Here is a 23,266-nt window from a genome sequence, read left to right on the forward strand (position 1 = left end):
AAAGGAAGGAACTATATTCTGCCTGCTATGTTTGTAAATGCTCAGTGATGAAAATTAAGCATTCCAAATTCAGTGACTAGTTTAAGTTGCATTCATTCTGCATTTTCTGCATTTCGAGTGATTTCTGCATTATAACAATGATCTCTTTATCTTTTGAATGAGAGTTTGAAGTATCATCATTTCTAAGCTAAGTGGTATCTTTTCATCATTTCTCCGATCGAGTACTTGTGTATTGAGATGTTAGCTGCATACATAAGCATTTTATATAGATCCATACATTTCATTATATACATTCATTTGCATTCATATTATTGCATAGAAAAAATAAATAATTTGCATTACTAGTTCTCATTTTCATCATTTATTTGCATATGAAAAGAAACAAAAACAAACATTCATATTCATTTGTATTACATACATCCATTTTGAACAAATATGCATACATATAGAATAAAGCATATAGAAAAACATCTCATAAATCAATCGACACAAGTACAATGAAATAAAATCAAGATCTTGTATTTATAATCATCAATATCTCGGAGTACAAGTGATATAACTGTCATCTACAATCTCCCATCAGAGCAAGAATCGTATGGGTTACAAAAAAAAAGGGTTATCTAACAAAATCTAAGAGCTGTAAAAAAATCTAGCTCTCTGCCTCTCCCTCATTGCCAGGTGGTGGAGGAGGTGGAGCCTGTTGACTGGCATCCTGCCTGAGTGCCCGAGCTTCCTCAGATCGTGCCATGTACTGAGAGTAGGGGACAAACTATTGAGCTAACAGAATAGCTACGCTATATGCTGGCACATAATATGCTGCTTGGTTGGTCTGGTGCAAAACCTCATGCTGAAGAGCATCTCGCTCTACCCTCATCTCTACGACTTGGCGATCATGCTCTGCTCTGAGCTCCACTAGTTGTCGGTCCCACTCTGCAAGCTGTGTCTGAGCCACTGTCAACTCTGACTGCAGACCTGCTAATCTCCCTCTCATCGACCGTGCTACATCAGTTGCCCCCTGCTCCCTCACAGGCTCTCCACCTCCATCTCCACCACCATCTCCACCACCATCTCCACCACCATCTCCACCCTACTCATCCCTCCACTGTCGCACCTATCTAGGATATTCTCGCTCCTCCTCTCCCCCACCCTTCATAGTCCTAGCACCACTCATCCTCACACCAACAGCTCCTAGGGATCCGCCCTCTCCTCTTTGTTGTTGTCTCCCCCCAGCTGGTACCCTGTTGCTGTTCGCACTAGGATCACCACCGGTCCATCTAGGAGCCTCTTCTCTCTATCCCTGTCCTTGTCCCTGTCCCTGTCCCTGTCTCTCTCCCTGTGCCTATCCCTATGCCTATGCAGGGGAATCATCCTCAATCTCCTCTATGAGAGGCGCCTGCTCAATTGGATCTATAAACCTGGGGAATGGATGCTGTTGGAACCATTCCCTATATTGGGGCAATACCCCTGGATCTGTAATGTCATCCAAATAATCCCACCGAAGTCGTTGTAACCCTGTTAGTGCCTGCATGCTCAATGTGTAGGACAACCTAGGGGGCCATCCTCATCTCTCCTCTTCTGCATAACGAGCATAGGCGGTAAACTCCTGTGAAATCCCCTAAGGCCTACCATACTATCTCATGACCCGAGACACAACAAGTCGCTCAATAACCATCACAGGTCTGTCGATAAGAGGACGAGTCATGAACATATCTCTCTGCACAGCTCTCCAGTCATCCCAAAGCTCAAGGCCCCTATACAATCTCCATACAACAACAATTAGGTCATCTAGCTATCGTCTCTAGTACTCTGTCTTACCCAGATGGGGTTGACTAACGTATCCAGAATATCTATAAACTGTCAATTGTTGTGGATCTCTAGCATCATCCACAATAGGTCTGCAAACTGGGAGATGCTCCTAGGCCCATATCTGTAAAATAAAGACCCTTGTTGCCATGCTCTTCCCCTCTCTATATACAACCTCATGCATCTCACGATACATGTGGGCTAATAAACAAGAACCCCATCCTAATCTCTCAGGATGATCCACTAGTCTCTCCAGCATCCTAGCCCAGCCCCATAAGAAACCCTATTGTCCCTTGTCCGGCATAATGAAGCAGCCAATGAATCGTGCCAAGACACATGCTAAGGGAAACTGCTCACTGTACCTGGCCATCAATCATCCCAACTGATAGCCCACGTAAGGATGTCCTCATCATGAAAAATGCATCTCAAGGCAAATATACCATGATGTTGAGTCGAATCATAATCAACCTTATCCCCAGCATATGGAACCCTCAATATCCTGTAAACATCCTCTGGAGTGATGTTCATCTCCTCAACTGGTAAATGGAATGTGTTATGCTCATAATGGAATCTCTCAACCAGTGCAGTGAGCATCCCGTGATTCACACGAATATCTGACATCTATAAAAGGTGGGTAAACCCACACAAGTCAATATGTGCTCTATCTATATCAGACAACTCATGAACTAGCCTCATAGTAGGAGGATAGATGCATCGGAAAAGAACATGTGGAAATCGAACCTGCAAGAATCAAACAATAGAGCATTAGAAAGTCATTCAAATTTGCTATAAGACAAAGTAAACATCACGCAAATCCAAATACATCAATTGCCAAATCCAATTTTCATGTTTGCACCGTTAAAAAAAGCTCACTATTTTTCATACGACATTTCACAATGTAGGTAGAAACTCGTACGAGTCAGGAATAGTTATAGCATGACAAAAGACTCCTATACGACAAAAGACATATACCCGCACGATAAAATGGTCTTCTAAGAAAACATTCATATGATACACGGGGAGGTCTCGAATGACAAAACTAATGGCCTCAAATGATAAAATACTAAAGGACAATTTGTCGTACGAGACACATTGTCGTCTCGCACGACAAAACGACATGGACCAAATTTTTAATGACTAAAAAGCAAAAAATTCAACAAAAAAATTCAAAATTGATGAAATAAAAATGCATAAGATTAGTCACTCACCACTGGCTCGTAATTCCACGGTCGATTATGACGTCTCTGGCGCTCGAATCGATGCTCCTGGATCGGAATGACCATTTTTCTTCGCAGAGGGATTTTCAAATTTGAAACTTGGAGAGGTTAAAATGAATTTAAAATGACACTTGGACCCCTTATATAGCCCAAAACCTAATTTTTCAACTTGCTCCGGTGGACATGAAAATTGTACCCTTAGCTAATTTGCCCGTCCTAATTTCATTTTCGGGATCGAAATCAAAATTCAAGATCGTTCTTCTAGTCAATTTTGCACAACTACGACCACTTAGTGCTTTCCTCAAATTCTCATTCTTTTCTTCAATTTGTGCTCCATTTCTCATCAATCATCATTAAATCATCAAATATTCCTCCGACTCAATTTTTGCGCTCAAGTCATTATCATCGCCAACAATATCCTAAAATTGTGTGCCCTCACTCTTTTTTGATTTCGCTCCCGAGGGGGCATACTCATGACCTCATGACCCTACATCTTCAAAGTCGAGAATTTTTTTCAAAACTTCATCAAAAGTCGAGCAAAAAATCTTTTCAACTAAAGAAAATCAAACAAATTCTTATTGCTAAGGGGAATCTTAGCTTCATCACTTCATATCAAGTTGAGATTTCTCGTTCATCAGAATCAAATCAATCGCTAGGGGCATATCAGTTTCATCGCTTCAAATCAAGCTGATATTGCCTTCATCTAAATCAGTCTCTTAACGTTAATCAGTTTCATCGCTTTTCATCAAGCTGATTATTCGTTTAAACTCAATCAAAATTTTAAAGAGTATCTTTGATCACACATTCAATCTAAGTAGGTGTTCAGTTTCATCGTATCAAATCAAGTTGGACAGTTTATCTTCACTCGTCGTGTCTTGATCCATCAAGTTCAAGATCGATTCTATCTTCGCTCATTGTGTCTAGTTCAATGAAGTTCTAGATAAGTAAGATCCGCTTCTTGATCAATCAAGTTCAAGTTCGGTATCTTTTCTCTCTATCGGTCCTAGTTCAATCAAGTTTGGGATTGGTATCGCTTTAATCAACTATGTTCAGCTTCATCGCTTCAAATCAAGCTAAACACCTCATTCTTCATCTGGTTCGTGATCAATCAAGTTCAAAACTAGTATCTCCTAGACATCAACTATTCTTTGAACCAACGTGCTACTCACACATTAATTCAAAGAGGGGAAAAAGTAATACCCTAAAATTGGTCACCCAAACCATGTGCCCCTAATCTCGACAACATCACCAAGGTCCTAACCAAAGGCAATTAAATCAACTTTGAGCACACAATTAAACAATTGTTCAATCATTGAATGTCACATGGCAAGGGAATTATTCTATATTAATTAAATATTTATTTAGTTAATTAAATCATTCCAAGAAAAACATTTTGATCAATTGTCCTATTTAATTTATTAAATATCCTAACATATTTAATTAATTAATAAATTTGCCATTTAATCATAAAAAAATGAATTAATTTATCACAAAAGAGGAATTAATATGCAAAGCGAGAGTTAAATTGAAAATAAAATAAAAGAATTGAATTGAGAGAGAAATCAAACTTCAAATATTATTTCTTCTTCTAAATTGAGAACTTGAAATCAGAAAAACAATTAAATTGAATTATTTAATCATTCTTTAAAATTGGAACTCAAAGCTTTTGAGAAAAGAAGTTCAGTTGCATTGAAAAGACTCTTTTCTTGAATAAATCAAAGAATATGCATGGAATTACCTATTTTCATCTCAAGTGCATGGAATTAATTGAATTTTGTCTCCAATGCAAACTCAAACTTATAATCTGAATGCATTTCAATTAAATTATAATTGGAATCTATCTCAAGGTTAACTGAATCTGATCTCTCAATTATTTCAATTATCCTAAATTGTGCTTTTTCTTGATCTCTCTTGTGATTCTCTATAAATTCAGCCTTCATCTCTCATTCAAAACACCCTGGAGATTTATTGTTATTATACAGTTTTTTGCTTTGGAGTCATTGAAGATATTGTGCTTGCTTTTTGAGGTTATTGAATCTTAGTTTAATTTCTTTTTGCATCTTTACTTCAATTATGATTGCTTGAATTCATATAGCTTACTATTCATCCATCTAGCATAATCTTGCATCCATTTAGCTTAATATCATGCTCATATAGATTAAATCCTTCGTCTTGGTGTAGTCTAGTCACTGGTATTGCTTATACAAATCTGAGAGCAAGTCTATACTCGCATCTTTTAGAAGGCAATTGGTCTATTTGTTATGGTTTTATTGTTCATGCTTATATCTGTCTAGCCATACATGTAATGACTTAATTGAAGTGTTGTGTCTTACAACTTGCAAATACTTATTCCACTTTTCACACACATAGTTTTGGGTTTTCCTCGTACTCAAAGGGGCAATGATTCAATATTTGTAGTTGTGGATAGATTATCAAAAATGGTTCATGGAAGAAAACTAGTGATTCTACCAATATTGCTAACTTGTTCTTCAAGGAGGTGGTAAAATTGCATGGCATTCCATGGAGTATTATATCTGATCGGGATTCAAAGTTTGTGGGACATTTTTGGAGGACACTTTGGAAGAAATTGGCAACCAATATGAGTTTTAGTTCAGCTTATCATCCTCATACGGGGGGCCAAATGAAGGTGGTTAATCGGAGTCTTGGTAACATATTGAGATGTCTTGTTGGGAACACACTTATAAATTGGGATTTGGCTTTGGCACAAGCATGATTTTCATATAACAATTCTACAAATAGGATCATAGGTTTCAACCCACTCTACATTGTTTATGGTATGCATCCAAGGGGGGTATTTGAACTAAGAGATCTTGGAGGTATGCAGAAAAGGAGTGCAAATGGAGAATATTTTTCTACAACTATCCATTACGTTCATGAAGAAGTGGAGATGAACATAGAAGAGAACAATCAGTGTTATAAGCAACATGTTGATAAGAAGTAGAGAGAATTACATTTTCAAGTAGGTGAACTTGTGATGGCTCACCATAGGAAAGATAGGTTTCTAAAAGGTGAATACAATAAATTTTAAATGAAGAAAGTGGGGCCTTGTAAAATTCTGAGAAGGTTCTCGATCAATGCTTACAAAATAGCCCTACCTTCATATTTAGGCATTTCCTTGATCTTCAATGTGGAAGCCTTTTGTACCCTTACAAAGAGGATGGGGAAGAAGGTACAACTAAGGCAAGAGTTTCATTCTCTAAAGAGCAACAAGGAACACCTTCAAAACCGCTTAAGATAGAATACATTATAGATCAACAGTTGTTGAAGAAGACCCGTAGACAAGAGTACTTCAAGTATCTGGTCAAGTGGCTAAATTACCCATTGGATGATGCTTCATGGCTTACTAAACTAGAGATTATCAAGTTGGGTCATTAAGTGATTGAACTCATGAGCAGGAGCTCATGAATCTTTTTGGTGTCTGGGGAGTCTGATGTAGAAGCATCATGCTCACAATTTTTGGTTTTGTTTAGTTTCATTGTTTTGTTTGTTTTTTCTTTTTGTTAGTGTCCAAAACTTCCTGTCACCACTCAAAGTCTGTTTGTGAAACCAGTTGGGTGCATGGTTATGAAAATCAAACCAACTGATTGATAGACAATTTGGAAAGGGATAGTTTTAGAATACTGGGCAGTTTATAACGAGGGAGGGACTATTTTGGGGAGTTTTAGTGGGATCTGTGTGTGTGAAATTTGGGGAGCCTACAAGCACACAAACACTTAAATAAATCATTATTTGCACGGGTTAGTTAATCAAAAACAACAAAATGAAATCCATTGCAAGTCGGCTTATTGCCTCCTAGAAAGTGCGAGTGTGGATTGCTCTCAGATTGCCAAGCTATCCAATGACTAGACTACACTCAAATGAGGGATTTTTAAATGCATGCAACTAGGTGAATGCAAGATTAATAATTAAATACAAGATTGAATGCAAGATTAATTGATTAAGCGAAATGAGATTATCAAGCTAAATGATCAAAGCTCTAAATGAAGCTAAGCTAGATTATATGCAAGAAATTGAATCTAGATAAGAGAAATGAATATAAGCTAATGAACTAGAAGTATAAATGATTCTAAGATTAAATGAAAGCTAAATGAAAATTAAGTTGATTGATGAATTAAATATGGAAAGCTTCTTCAAAATTTCCTCGATAAACTGCAACACAATATTAGTATAATAACAATGTAAAATTCTCGGATCCTGATTGAAGAATGAGAGCCTGAATTTATAGGAAAATCAAGAGGGAGACCAAAGGTCGGGATTAATCTTTAATGAACGGTCAAGATTGATTCGAAGGAAGCACAATTCAGGTGAAATGATTTGATTGGACAATTTAATTCCATTTTGGAGAGATAAGATTGAGTTCAAATTAGCAACTCAGATTCTTTCCATTTTTCTTGAGTTTAGTCGATTCGTTTCCTTTTTTAAATTTTTGTGCTCATAATTTCCAATTTATTTTTCAAATTAATTCCTCTTTCTTGATTTGTTTCCTTTTTTTGAAGATTTATGGCAATTTTTATTTATTTATTAAATATGCAAAAGATATTTAATTAAATAAATGAGATATTTGATTTTAAAAAGATTTTCTATTTTGAATTTTGAATTAAATGAGAATTTAATTAATTGTAATTGCCATGTTGCATTTTTATACCTTAGAAATTAATTAATCAGGCTCTCATGATTGATTTAAATTGATTATTTGATTCAGGACCTTGATGAATGTTATTGAATTTAAGCACATTAGTTAAGATTAGGGGCCTATGGTTTTGGATGACCATTTTTAGGGTATTACATTTGCCCCTCTTTGAATTGATGTGCGAGCACCGCGTTGATTCAAAGAATAATTGATGTCTAGAAGATACCGGTTCTGAACTTGATTGATCATGAACCAGATGAAGAGTGAGGTATTTAGTTTGTTTTGAAGCAGTGAAGATTGATTGAAAGCGATACTGATCCCAAACTTGATTGAACTAGGACCGATGAAGAGAAAAGATACCGAACTTGAACTTGATGGATCAAGAAGCGGATCTTACTGATCTAGAACTTGATTGAACTAGACACAGCGAGCGAAGATAAAATTGATCTTGAACTTGATGGATCAAGACACGATGAGCGAAGATAAACTGTCTAGCTTGATTTGATGCAATGAAACTGAACACCTGCTTAGATTGAGTGTGCGATCAAAGATACTCTTTAAACCCTTGATTGAATTTAAATAAATAATTAGCTTGATGAAAAGCGATGAAACTGATTAACGTTACGAGACTGATTCAGATGAAGACAATATCAACTTTATTTGATGCGACGAAACTGATATGAACCTAGAGATTGATTTGATTCAGATGATCGAGAAATCTCAACTTGATATGAAGTGATGAAGTTGAGATGCCCCTAGCGATAAGGTCTTGTTTGATGTTCGGTAAAGATTAGTTGCTCGACTTGTAATGAAGATTTTGAAATAAATTCTCGACTTTGAGGATGTGATCACTGATGATGATGATGTCATGAGTATGCCCCCTCGAGAGCGAAATTGAAAGATTGGCAGGTTGTGCAGTAATTTCAAGCAATTTGATAAAAATATTAAGCAATTAATGATTTGAGCGCAAAGAATGATTCAGAGGGCCATTTGAAGGTTAAGCGTTGATTGATGAGAAATTGAGCGCAAATTGAAGAAAAGAATGTGCATTTGATGAAAGAGCTAAGTGCTCACAGTTGTGCGAAATTGACTAGGAAGATGATCACGGATTTCGATTTCGATCTCGAAAATGGAATCAGGACGGTCAAATTAACCAAGGGTGCAGTTTTCACGCCAATAAGAGCAAGTTGAAAATTAGGGTTTTGACCAATTAGCTGTGAAGAGAAGGTTGATTTAAATTCAAGCTCTAGGTGAAGAAGACCAAAATCATTGCTAGTATGCCATAATCACCATGCAATGCACGAAACTTAACATGAATGTAGAAGATGCAACTAGGACCTAGTCACTGGATTTTGATTTGCTTTCTTATAATCATTGAGCGTTAAATGTAGGAAATAGACATAAGCATCAAGGCACAAAGAGCTAGGATGATCTGAATGTCCTATCCTCTTTGATATAGCAGTCAAACATAAGAACCAAGGCAAAAGGAGGCCAAGATGACCTGAATGCTTCTTGCATGCAAAAACAGCAGACACTTAAAAAAGACAAGGAAATAGTTTCGACCTCACTGAAGCATGCATATAAACGGAGTCGAGCTATGTGAGTCCATTTCACCTTAATGTGAACGCTCTTATCACATACACCCAGTTTATAGGACATTTTCAGATCATCGGAATTACATCCACAAGCAAAAAACAAAGAAATGTATTATGCCCCCAGTCCTTGTACCTCTTAGTCAAGATAGACTTCCTTGAGTTACTCTGAGGGAATAATGAGCGAAAGCCAATATAAAAGACAACATACAAAGAAAATGTCAGCATAGCTCAAGCGGTTTGAGTTGTTGTTTTCAATTGTTCTTGTTTTGTATGTTTGATAGGGTGTTACTGATCAAAACTCTGTATAAGGTAGGAGATAGATGACTGACTCAGAGTGAACGAACTAGTCTTGACTGACACAAGGATGGCTTGGTTGAGCTGCTAAGGGCTTTAAGATTGAAGTGCCCTAGGATATAATGTTGATCAATTGCAAGCTACGAGGATTCTAAGGAGAACCAAGGGGGGTCACGAAAGTGACTAAAGATTATGCACAAGCAAAAGCAAAGCGGGAAAGTAGGGAATGCCAAAGTTACGTTGATAGATGGAGCATTTGTGAGTACAAGAAGCACCTATTTACCAGGTTTTCACCTTCTTGGCAGAGATCTTTTTTTCTTTTTTTTAGGACATTTTTTTATTTTTAGTGATTTTTTTTCAAGACTTTTATGATTTTTTTCAAGACATTTTATGATTTTTATGATTTTTTCAAATGTTTGCCCCTAGTGTCTAGCAAGGTAAAAGGGATTCTGAGTAGATGGATGAACAAATGGGACAGGGATGGATAAGTGAATGATGGTAGAGGCTTATGTGATGTTCAAGGACTATTTGACAATAGGATAACATGTTTAATCCAAGCACAGGGACCAGATATATCAATGCAAAGAAAGGATATAGTGTAATGAATATCATGTGATCCAAAGGAATGGACATGTCAAGAGGTTTTTTTGCATTTTATGTCCTTAATTTTGATCAAGATCGAGGGATAGATATGGATAGGAGGCAGATATGATAAGCGAGATCAAAAGGGGGCAATGATGGATGGAAACAAGAAATGGACAAAATAATGGATAGGAGCTTAAGGGTGTGGATCAAGTGCAATGGATAGGACACACAAAAACCTGTAAAGATCCTTAACCTTGTCAAGATCAAAGGTGGAAAAAGGGATATGGATGGATATAGAGTGAATAAGGGATAATGGAGGATGGGGGATAATAGATGGATGCACACAGATGGAACTTGCCCCCAGTGAATAGTGTAAGAGGACAATGAATTATGTTTTTCTTTACTTTTTTTCTTTTTTTTCTTTTCTTTTTCTTTTTCTCTTTTTTTCCATTTTTTTCCTTTTTTTTTCTTTTTTTTTCTCATTTTGACTTCTTTCTTTCATTTTTTTTGTCTTTTTTGAACTGTTGGAAGATGATAAATACTTGATAGGAGATATGATTTAGGAATCAAGTTGTTCTCTAGACAATATCCCTAAAAGATGTTCTATTTTAGATCCATGGATATTGAAGGTATGCTCAAAGATGTCGATAGGGTGATGGTAAATGGAGACGAAATGGATGATAAGATGAAAAGGTTATAGGGATTTATGCAAAGGATTGGATAAGAGGGATGGAAGGATAGAACATAGGTGTTGGGTAATGGATGGGATGTTAGAATAATTGTGCATGGTTGGATGGAAATGTTGGCAAGATCAACATTGGCACACACCTTGAGGGGTGGTGGACTGGTGGAGGAATAGTGGATTTTAGAGTTTGTGATTTTGATGGAAAGGTTGATGTGGATTTGAGGACACAAGGAGCCAAAATGGATGAAGGAGGTGAAATAGGTTTCAGGATGGTGGATGTGGGAGAAGTTGGGGTAGCAAACTTGAATGCCAATTTTGATTTTTCTTTAGTGTGGAAGTCTTGTACAAGCAACTTGGGAATCCACATGGTTCTTGATTTTTCATTTTTTTGTGATACTTTAAAATGCATTACCTCAATGTAAGACTTGGGAAGCCATACAAATTTTGACTTTTCTTCTTTCTTTGTAAGCCTTTGTGGCCTTTTAGACATTTCTTTTTCTTTTTGGATCAATTTTTTCTTTGTTTTTGCATGTCGATTAAATGAGACATGTTGATCCTTTGATTCATTTCACTCTACAACTAAACATGTTTCTATCAAATTCAATTTTCTGAAAGAGAATGTTGAAGCAAAAGAAGTGAAATTGGTTTATGTGAATACTAAAGAGAAGATTGCAGATTTCTTTACTAATCCTTTGCCTACGGAAACTTTTGAATATCTCAGAGAGCATCTTGGAGTTATACCCTCACTGGTAGAAACTTAGACAGTTGGAGCATGGCATCAGACCGACAGAATTAACAGAGAAATCTGTTTCTGGCTTTGATGAAGGAGAGCTACTTCTCAGGGGGAGTATATTGAATAAATTTGGTTATAACAATTGGTATTTGTAATAAGTTCTATGAACTGATTGTATTTGGTTTTTGGTTTTTGGCATTTCTGCTTTGGCACTTAGATGGTTTTTCAATCTTGTATTGCCATCAATGCCAAAGGGGGAGATTGTTGGCATTATAGATATTTTGCATTGGTTTTTGTCATTGATGTCAACACTTGTGAACACTTATTAGCATTGGAGATCTTTGGTTATGTTCACCGACATGTTCAGTGACTTATGCACAGTCACTGGTATCTGGTTCACCGACAGGTTATATTGTTCACCGGCATTAAGGATGATATGTTATCATCTGGAGATTACTTGGTTATGTCGAAGACATTGTTTGGACACTTGGTTTTGGTGATTTGGTTATTGGTCTAATCAAGTTTGCATATTTGTTGTTACCGGCAAATAGGTCTAGGTTATGGACCGCCAAGCATTATCTATTCCAGATCAGGACGACACATTATGGAGATGTTTTATTAATTGGTTATTATTGTAAATGCATTGAGCCAACATGATGCATCGCCTATTGATTCATTTGTAATTGATTTAATTGTAATAGTGATCCGACCTACACATTTGGTCTTAGGTTTTGGTATATATGTGAGATCTCATTTGTGAGATTATGTAGAAGGTGTGAAAGGGAATGTAATAAGGTATATGCGAATATAAGCAAAGCTATACATGCAGACATCATTTGAAGATTCAAGGAAGGTAAAAAGAAGACAATCAGAGCTTAACCGGTACTGAATCCAGCATATGAAGATGCTATTTTGAGTAGTATATTATCATTGGATTTAACCATCCAATTGTAGTCAGCGTGACTCCCATTTTGTGATTGAGCAGTGAGCTCTAGGCAGTTGGCCTTTCTGCATGTACAGACCCCATTTGTACACACATACTATATGCAGTAGTATCATCTAATTGTGGGTAAGGTTTCCCATTGTGGTTTTTCCCCTTACAGGGTTTCCACGTACAAATATTTGTGTTATGTGTTGTGGATGTTATTTGTCTTCTGTTTCATGCATTAAACTTTACCGGTACTATTATTAACTGTTAAACTGTCTACCGGCATTAATTTGGTTTGCCGGCATTATGCATTAAGTTTGGTTAGGTTATATTTGGGTTGAAATTAATAGACAACTGATTCACCCCCGCCCTCTCAGTAGCCTCCAGGTCCTAACATTTTGAATATTGGAATTTTATGCTTGGCATCCAAGTTGCTTGGAGAAAGAAAAGAATGTGTGGATGGATATGAATGATATGAAGGTATTTTGGATGGATGGAAGGTTCTCGAAGATTTTTTGACTTTGTTGATCCCACATAAGGGATGGAGGGATATAGGGACCTAAAATAGATGGAAGGGGTGAAAGGGAAGGTGTGTATTTGGATTTAACTGGAGAAATGTAGGATTTATGAGGGATACCAACATCTTGAGAGTGAGAAATGTAGCCATTATAATCAAGATTTTCTTTTATATCAGGGGGTTCTAATTGTAAAGCGGAAAAATCGAACCCTAGTTGTCTTCCCCTCCCCAGCTCCAAGGAGAGAGAAGGGAGAGTCACTAGGGTTGAGGGTTTTCACTTGGGAGAAACTTTACATTCAAAAGAGGGGTTGAAACCCACAAGATCCAATCCCACACAATGCAAGATTAGATTCTATATGAGTTTCAAGGGTTGTGACATCAAGGATACCCTCTTTTGTAAAGAAATGTGGAAAGAATGATTGAACTAGGAATGCATGTAAAGTAGGAAAGATTCGCTTATAAACAGAGATAGGGATATGGTATGAAGCTGCGGACCTGGAATTAGCAGTAAAATGTCGAGACGGTGCTGTTCTGCAAATTTGAGCGAAAGTTGACAGGACAATGGCGCCCGGCGTGCACACGGTCCTCCAAAAAATCCGCGAAACGAAGGTGGATCTGTTCGTCTCTGCACAAGGATTCAAGATCTTCATTTACACCCGCGTACCTACAACCTTGTTGTAAGAATGTTTGTATTCTTACATGCGAAGGTGTAATGTATGTAGTATGTAATGTGTTGGTAAGTGATCTCCTCTTCAATGGTTGAATCCTTGTCTTGAATGCAACACTTAGCCTTGAATGGAGACTTAGAATGATCAATTGCTTGAAGGAATGCTTGAATGCTTGAATACTTGAATGTTTGAATATTGCTTTCGCACCTTTGCACACATATGTCCCCCTCCCTTTTTGAGAGAGGAAATGTAGTTTATATACTTGTCAATTAGGGCTGATAGATTGATTTTCCCGACCTTAGGCCGACCTAGGAAGATTATTTTCCAATTTGCAAACATAAAGACCCGAAGCCCCAAAAGAGACCGGGCCCAAAATAGGGCCAGGGACCAGGGTGCTGGGCGCCATGGTCCTGGGGGACCAGGGCGCTGGGCGCCCTAGTCCTGAAGGACCAGGGCACTGGGCGCCATGGTCCCACCTCCAGGGACAGCAGGGTGCAAGGAGGATCAGGTCATGGTGCTGAGAAATGCAGTTTTTGGTGTCATGAACAAGTTTCGAGGTCTCCATTCAGGTTCCGTGTTGCATCGCCATCGTGAAGACCGAAATGCAGTCGAAATTGCAAGTGTCGCAATTTTAGGACGCTACATTTAGCCCCCACTTTAGCGGGAGTATAAGCGTACGCTCATACTTCCGGTAAAGTACAAGGAAACAACATTGAAAAACTTTCACCACGTCAAGGAGGCAAGATACACCAAGCCCCCAGTGGACTAAGGTCTTACGACTTCGATTGACAAAGTAAAAGGGAAGATCACGAGGGAGAACCATGACTGTCAGTAGTAAGGTTCCCTCACTATGAGTCATGCAAGAAAGATGTCAAAAATTTTCAAGGCAAAGCTAAATTTGTCAAGAAATTTTCAAGTATCTTGAAGAGATATGAACAGGGTGTATGCCCCCCTACGTTAAAGCGATCGCACACGCCTCACCGGGGGTGATTGCTTTAAGGTAGTGATACATATAAGAAATGAGAAGGGAAAGGAGCACGTTATCACAAGGATTTAGCCCCCAAGTGTGAGATAAGCCCAAGGATAATAGATACAAAACACAAAGCACAAGGTGACTTCGCTTTCCTCGGGGTCAGTATGTTGTATGATAATTCATGTATATCATATGTATGTATGCATAATTGTTCTTCATTCCCCAATCAAGGAAGGTCACCTAGAAGAAGGGAACACATGTGTCTTTTGAGTCAACATGAGAGAGACCAAAAGAGATCTCAATGCTTTGCATCGTCCTCAAGTAGACAACACTAAGGACAACAAATAGAAGAATGAGAATAACACATAGAAGGAGTAACAAAAGAGAGGAGGAGAGAATCTGCTATGCTAATGAAACTAGTCTAGCACGTCATCTACCCCCCGATCTTGCTGATCAATATTTTGGGAAGGTAGGAAACACGCTAGAGGAGGAACATCCAACACAGCAGATGGAGCTATCACAAGATCCAAACAAGGGCTACGTTCATATCCCAAGCCGCGGTGTTCTTGTCTAGGAGCTAGGATAAGTGCTTTAGAAAATGCGTTAGATAAATGGTTATCAACATCAACATATTCATATTCACTATCAGAATGAACAGGAGTAACATTTTCATCATGAATAACATTTTCATCTATATCATCATCAAGATTTATAAAAATAGGATCTTTAACTCGCACAGGATCAAGACCATCATGCATCTTATGTTTAGGAGATTTCGGCACAATTGTCGGCTGAGGAGAAAATGGAATAATACTGGCTAAAGGTGTTTTTGGGGATTGCAAAGTTTGAGAAGCAGCTGCCTGAGCTCTAAGACGATGCTTTCGTCGGCGTTCACATGCAGAATGATTTCGTCTAGTCTTAGTAGGAAGTTGAGAAGATTGAGGAGGAGGAATGTTCTCATCCTTATCACTTGGGTGTTTAGGTTGTGGTCTCTTAGGTTGAATAATAGGAGAAGAGGAAGGTCTCTTCTCTCCATAAGAGGAAGGAGGAGGAACTGCTCCATATAAAGGAGGAATATTTGGTTTAGGAAGTAGACCAAGCCCATCATGACGAGGAGGTATAGGTCTACCTTTAGAAAGTTTATTAGATATAGGCATAGTTACATCCATAGGAATGGGTTGGGAATCTTCTTGAGGAAAGACATTAGTTTTATCTTTCAAAGGAAGAACTTCCTTCTCAAGAACGATAGGAATGTCAAGTTTGGGTGTTCTAGGTTCACTTAGAGATAGGATCATGTCTTTTTTCCACTTTTGATAAGATTTGAAAAGATGATCACTTCGCGGCGGAAGAGATTGGAATTGTTTAGGCCAAAAATAATCAATAGGAACGCTAGAAATTCTTTCAGCTGGTTTAAAGAGACTATGATTGACAGTAAAATTTTCACCATTATGGGGAAATTTCAAACACTTGTGAATAGGAGAAGCAATAGCTTTCATGGAAGATAGCCAAGGATAGCCTAGCTTCACATGAAATTGTTCGGACGATGGAATAATAGCAAAACTCACATCAAGAGATTTGTTATGGACCTCAATAGGTAATGTAATAGAACCAATTGCAGGAGAAGAAAATGCATCAAATAATTTCACAACCATATTTGTTTCGTCATAGATTACTTGATTCAATTGCAAAGTAAAAAGAAATTCTTCAGTAATGACATTAACCATACAAGAAGGATCAATAAGCACTCCACGACAAGGTGTATTCTTGACTTTTGCAACTATATATAAAGGACCATCAGGTGCCCTGATAGTTTCACTAGAATAAAAGGTGATGGAAGGTTCTTTAGGGATTTTCTGTTGCTCCACAAAGTTAATCACATTAGGAGTCATAGACACAAGATCATCAGGTGAGACAGAGGAATCAGTAGTATCAATCGCATTAGAGGTATGAGAAGGCAATGGATCAGTGAAAATCTTAAGATTTTGGTTAGGAGGAGCTACAGATGTGTTGCCTTTATCATTCACACCAGAAACAAAGATAGTATTATTATCAATCAAATCTTGAATTTTCCCCTTTAAAGCAAAACATTTTTCAGTATCATGCCCAGGATGACGATGAAATTGACAAAAAGATTTGTTATCAAAATAGGGCGAATTAATCTTTGCAGGATCTATTTGCCTTATAGGAGGAAGAGTAAGCACATTTTGTTCCAATAACTTATTCATAATACTATGCAATGATTCATTCAAAGGAGTAAACTTTCTTTCTTTCTTGAAAAACTTAGAAATAGGAGGCACACCTGATGCTACATTCACATTGTTGTTGATGATGTTTTCATTGAATTTAATGGACTCTCTGTTCGGTTTAAACTTCCCAAATGGTTGTTGACTACTATCACCCTTATCACTCGGAGTCATAGGATTTGCTTGTTCCATTTGACTCACAATCAGTTGATAATTGTGAAGAGTTGCGCACAACTGGTGGAAAGAAGTAAACTCAAAAAACAGGAGTTTTTCTCTAATATCTTTTTGTAAATTAGAAATAAAGATTCTTTGAATATCATTGTCAGGCACTGGAAAGGAAATTTGAGCATACAAATGCTTATATCTACCAATGAAATCAGTCACTTTTTCTTTAACACCTTGTTTACAATGCATTAAATCAATCAAAGTAACTTTAGGACTTATATTGTTTTGAAATTGTTGAATGAAAGCATTTGCAAGTTGTTCGAAAGAAGTAATAGAATAGGAAGGCAACGAGCAATACCATTGTAGGGCTTTATCTCTTAATGTTCTAGTGAACAGTTTTGCAAGCAACCTTTGGTCATAAGCAAAATAAGTACATATTGTTTGAAAGGTCTTAACATGTGTTAAAGGATCACCCTTACCATTATAAAGCTCCAAATGCGGAATTTCAACATGTTTAGGGGGAATAGCTCGGACAATGTCAAGAGAAAGTGGGCTCGCAACATCAAATGTGGGCACACTAAACTTAGATTGATTCATAGAGGCAATTTGTTGCTGTAAAGAAGAGATAGTTTGTGCAAGATTGTTAATGGTCGCTTCAGTCGAAGAGTTCATATTAGACGTGTTAGATTGTGATGGAGGTGTTATGTTATTGAAAGAAGGTAGAGAGTAAGGTGGTGGGACACTATGATAGTTAGTCATAGGAGATGATTGGAAAGGAGGAACACTACAAGGAGGAATGGAAGGGTTAAATGAATTGCCCCCTTGCGTCATGTTTATTTGTGGAGATATAATAGGAACACTCATTGAAGGAATGAATGAAGAAGTTGGATTGAATGAAGGAAGAGGGTTGATTGAAGAAGAGGGATTGCCCCCATGACTGGTGATCATAGGAGGAATATCTTGTGTTGAAGTAGTCATTATGTTTGATGTAAAAGTAGGTATACTAGCAATAGGAGTCGTCAAAGGAATAGAATGATTGACTTGAGTAGGAGGTTGTGTATAACCTAAAGTTTCAGCACAACTCTTCATAGGCATCACATTCGAATCCACAATGTGTGCAATACCACGCAAAATATCAATTCCATTCTTATCACTTTGAACCATACGTTTTAGACCCTCAATTAATGAAAGAGCTTCACTATCAGGGTATTCTTGAGACATCCATTGTCGAAAATCATCAAATTGGTTATCCAATTTTGAAAGTTGTTCTACAGAAACCTCATGGAGAGCTTCTTCATCATTAAGAGGATTAGAGGAATTACCCATGTCTTCGTTAAAAAGGCCATTCAAATTAGGTTCCATCTCCTCGGTAATTACACCTTGGAAAGACTTAATTCTAAGGCTTCGTCTAACGGGAATAGTGTAAGTAGGGCTTATTGTTGTAAAACTCATGCACTAAAGAGAGAGAAGATTTTGAATTTTAGAGGTAGCAAATTTCAATAAAATTAGCCAATCTCCTAGATTTAAGCTGTTAAATACAATCAGGACAATCTCCCGAAATTTCGAAAAAAATGTCCGGGACCGTGGCGAACGAAGTGCATACGGTCCTCGCAATTTTTTTTGAAATTTTCAAGGATGAAAGTTATGATGATTTTAAAGCTAATCTGAAAAAATTGAGTGATTTTACGATCTGTAGATAGGCCAAATTAAAGTTGCAATCTCAAAATTGAACCCTACCAAGATTGTCGAAAAATACAAATTTTGAATTTTGAAAAAGAGAGGGAAACTGAAATTTTGATTTTTATGATTTTAGAGGGAATGCTAAAAGCAATGCAAGTTTTGAAATTTAAAAATTGACTCAATTTCATGCAAAATTCGAATTTGAAAGTGGAAATCAAAGTTGTTGCAATTAAACACTTAATTTCAAAAGTCACAAACTGCAAAAATTTGAATAAGGCACTGAAATTTCGAATGAATGCTAACACACTTTTCAGATTCAGGACAGCAAGAAACACAATTTTGACATGAATTTCAATTTCAATGATTTTTGAATGATTAGAAGCCTTAATCCAAGCAATCACTAGACCAACTTTGACCTTGATTTTGAAAGTGTTAAATTTGATAAAATCAGCCAAATTTCTGGATTTTAGCAGAAAAATACAGTAAGATCTAGCTCCCGAAATTTCGGAAAAAATGTCGGGGACGATGGCGCTCGGGGTGCACACGGTCCTCGCAACTTTTTTCCAAATTTTTAGGGATGAAAGATATTGTGATTTTATTGCAGAATCCAAAGTTACAGCCGATTTGGAAGTGTTTTGATCAGTGAAATTATCAGTCAAAGGTTGAATCAAGAAGGTCTTAAAAATTAGGGTTTTGACATTTAACCACTTAATTTTCAGAATTAAAGCACAAATATGAATTGACAATTTGCAATAGAAGGGTAGATCTGAAACAAGCATTAACAATTAAACATTTCACAAGTTTAATTACTTCAAAGAAAATTTTAGGGTTTTTATGCAATTAGCCTCTAAAATTTGCAAAAGATCAAACATGGAAATGTAATTAGGGAAGCAAATTTTTCAGATCTAACCATGAATAATCAGAATGAGGATGTTCACATCGGGTTCACCAAAATGTAAAGCGGAAAAATTGAACCCTAGTTGTCTTCCCCTCCCCAGCTCCAAGGAGAGAGAAGGGAGAGTCACTAGGGTTGAGGGTTTTCACTTGGGAGAAACTTTACATTCAAAAGAGGGGTTGAAACCCACAAGATCCAATCCCACACAATGCAAGATTAGATTCTATATGAGTTTCAAGGGTTGTGACATCAAGGATACCCTCTTTTGTAAAGAAATGTGGAAAGAATGATTGAACTAGGAATGCATGTAAAGTAGGAAAGATTCACTTATAAACAGAGATAGGGATATGGTATGAAGCTGCGGACCTGGAATTAGCAGTAAAATGTCGAGACGGTGCTGTTCTGCAAATTTGAGCGAAAGGTGACGGGACGATGGCGCCCGGCATGCACACAGTCCTCCGAAAAATCCGCGAAACGAAGGTGGATCTGTTCGTCTCTGCACAAGGATTCCAGATCTTCAATTATAGCTGCGTACCTGCAACCTTGTTGTAAGAATGTTTGTATTCTTACATGCGAAGGTGTAATGTATGTAGTATGTAATGTGTTGGTAAGTGATCTCCTCTTCAATGGTTGAATCCTTGTCTTGAATGCAACACTTAGCCTTGAATGGAGACTTAGAATGATCAATTGCTTGAAGGAATGCTTGAATGCTTAAATACTTGAATGTTTGAATATTGCTTTCGCGCCTTTGCACACATATGTCCCCCTCCCTTTTTGAGAGAGGAAATGTAGTTTATATACTTGTCAATTAGGGCTGATAGACTGATTTTCCTGACCTTAGGCCGACCTAGGAAGATTATTTTCCAATATGCAAACATAAAGACCCGAAGCCCCAAAAGAGACCGGGCCCAAAATAGGGCCAGGGACCAGGGCGCTGGGTGCCATGGTCCTGGGGGACCAGGGACCAGGGCGCTGGGTGCCATGGTCCCACCTCCAGGGACAGCAGGGTGCAAGGAGGATCAGGTCATGGTGCTGAGAAATGCAGTTTTTGGTGTCATGAACAAGTTTCGGGGTCTCCATTCAGGTTCCATGTTGCACCGCCATCGTGAAGACCCAAATGCAGTCGAAATTGCAAGTGTCGCAATTTTAGGACGCTACACTAATATACCATGTTCATGAATGTCTAACTCTTTTCTTTGATAATGCATGCTTTGGAAGATCTTTTTAACAAGGGGTTTCTTCTTACTTTTGATGCTAGAGGCAAGTCCATTTTGAGGTGGAGGTGGCTTTCAAGGGATGATAGGATCATGAGAAGGCTTTATGGGCATGATGGACTCTTGAGGAAAACATGGAGAATTATGACAAGGGAATAAAGGGATACTTTGATCTTGACATGTAAGAGGACCATTGGATAGAGTAGGAAGGGTGTTTGACACTTCACTTTGAATAGGACCATGATCCTGCCTAGGAAGTGGATTAGCAATGGGATTTGGAAGGATGCTTTTCTCTTGAGATGGGAGGGGATCATCTTGGCAGAAATATAAAGGTATAAGGGGATCATCATGGGATTCTAGGGAGGTAGGATCTTTTTCAACCATTGGATGGGATTGGAGAGTTTTGGTGTCTTGATCTTGATTTATGATAGGACTTGTTTCTTCATTTTTCAGATTATCCTCTTGACATGGAGCCACTTTTAAGGAAGGGGTAGTATTTTTGATATGCATGGGGGATTCTTGAAAGGTGTTCATGTTTTTGCATGATGGGGAAGAATTTTGGATGGGGCCTTCTAGAGTGGGTATGATTAGAATTGGAGTGCATGATTGCATAGGATCTAAGATATCCGAATCGTATAAAGGATTTGTATAAAAAAATGGATTAGCTTGGATTTGTACTGTTGATAGCCCTTGAGGGTCAACATGGTAAGTTTCACCATTAGGTTCATTATTTGAAGGAGATGGTATTGATTGTTGCTAAAAATGTTTTAGGAGATGAAGGCATCGTGGAAGAGATGGAGGCCACATATGGAGCCTTTCTATACATGGGTGTATTATTTTGATCATGTTTGGTAATGACATCTAGTTTCTCTTTAGGTGAATCATTAGGATCTTGAATTTCAATAACACCATTATCAAGGAGGTCTTGAATTTTATGTTTTAATTCCATGCACATTGAAGTCTTATTTTTGTTATGTCTATGATATGCACAATAATTACTCAAAAATTCACATCCCCATGTGGTCTTGTTAGGCAATATGATAAGATTGTGCTCAAGAAGCTATTTCAAAGTTGACTCAATATATTGTCCGAAAGGTGTAAATTGTCTATTTGAGGGATATTTTGAAGAAATGTCTTGTTGTCTTGGTGAATAATTCATGGGATCTTGTCCGAGATTTGTCTTTTGATTTTCATTCACTTCTTGTTCCACCTTATATAGTCGATTTAGCATTTCTTGAAGTTTGTTGTTCTTGATATCATGAAATTTTATCTCAAAAGGGGTCATTGAATATTTTTGTTGGGATTGAATGTCATATATTTCTCTCTTGAGATTTTGAATTTGTTGGGCCAAGGTAGCCATGTAGATTTACTATAGTTTTGATCCTTGACCTAGGACAATGTATGAGAATCTAGGTATGATGAAAACCCTAAAGTGCAGAGGGGGAACTATATGATATGAGTGAGATTAGGATGTGATAAGGATCAATACAAAAATGCAATATATGTGGCATGATTGGTATGGGAATGTGCTAAAGGGTTGATGCAAAATGCGATCTATATGATAGGAAAGTGTTGTGCAGCTAAACCCTAAATGGGATATGAAGATGAATGATGTTTGATGTAAGGACTAAGGATACTCTAGGTCTGAAAAATATTTGCAATGTGAGGTTTGACTTGTACTATGATGGATATACACAAGGATAAATGATCAAAGAGAGGGCATGCTATGATAGGAGATGATGAACTCCAAGTGGAATACCAACTCAAAGACATTGATAGGCTCCCTAACTCAAGGAAGATGTACCTCAAGAGATAAGGGTGATTAATGATCAAAAGTTGATGTCAGACCTAAGACGAGAAATCCTAAGTGCAAGAAATGTTTTTTGGGTTTTGATTTTTTTTATTTTTTATTTTTGGATTTTGGTATGCAAGTAATAATGAAATACTAGGACCAATGATGAAATGACATAAGACACTTATGCAAGGTTTAAGGTTATGTCTTAAAGGAATGATGGAAGGCTATGCAAAGACTATGGGCATGATCTAAGGGGATTATGCAAGGTCCTAAAAGTGTGATGATGTGATTATGCAAGAATCTAAAAGATCAGAACTAGAAAATGATGTCTCAAGGGATTCAAAATTATTGTTTTGAGAACACAAGTTCAATGTTTCGATGACAATGTTGTTTTGCAATGTTTTTGTTTTACAATGTGGATGGATACTTGAAAGTTTAGACCAATGTTTTTGTAAAGTGTTTCAATTTCAAGTGTGGTTTTGATTGTGAAATGTTCTTGTTTGTTTGTGCACACACTCAGAAAACATGACAGACAAAATGTTTGTTTGATTTTGCAATAAAAATACATTCAAGCGAAATCCTAAGGCTGACCAGGACAATAGTTGTTGAATCTCACTTGGGGGGT

The sequence above is a fragment of the Cryptomeria japonica genome, chromosome 11 (assembly GCF_030272615.1).
Source record: "Cryptomeria japonica chromosome 11, Sugi_1.0, whole genome shotgun sequence".
NCBI lineage: Eukaryota > Viridiplantae > Streptophyta > Pinopsida > Cupressales > Cupressaceae > Cryptomeria > Cryptomeria japonica.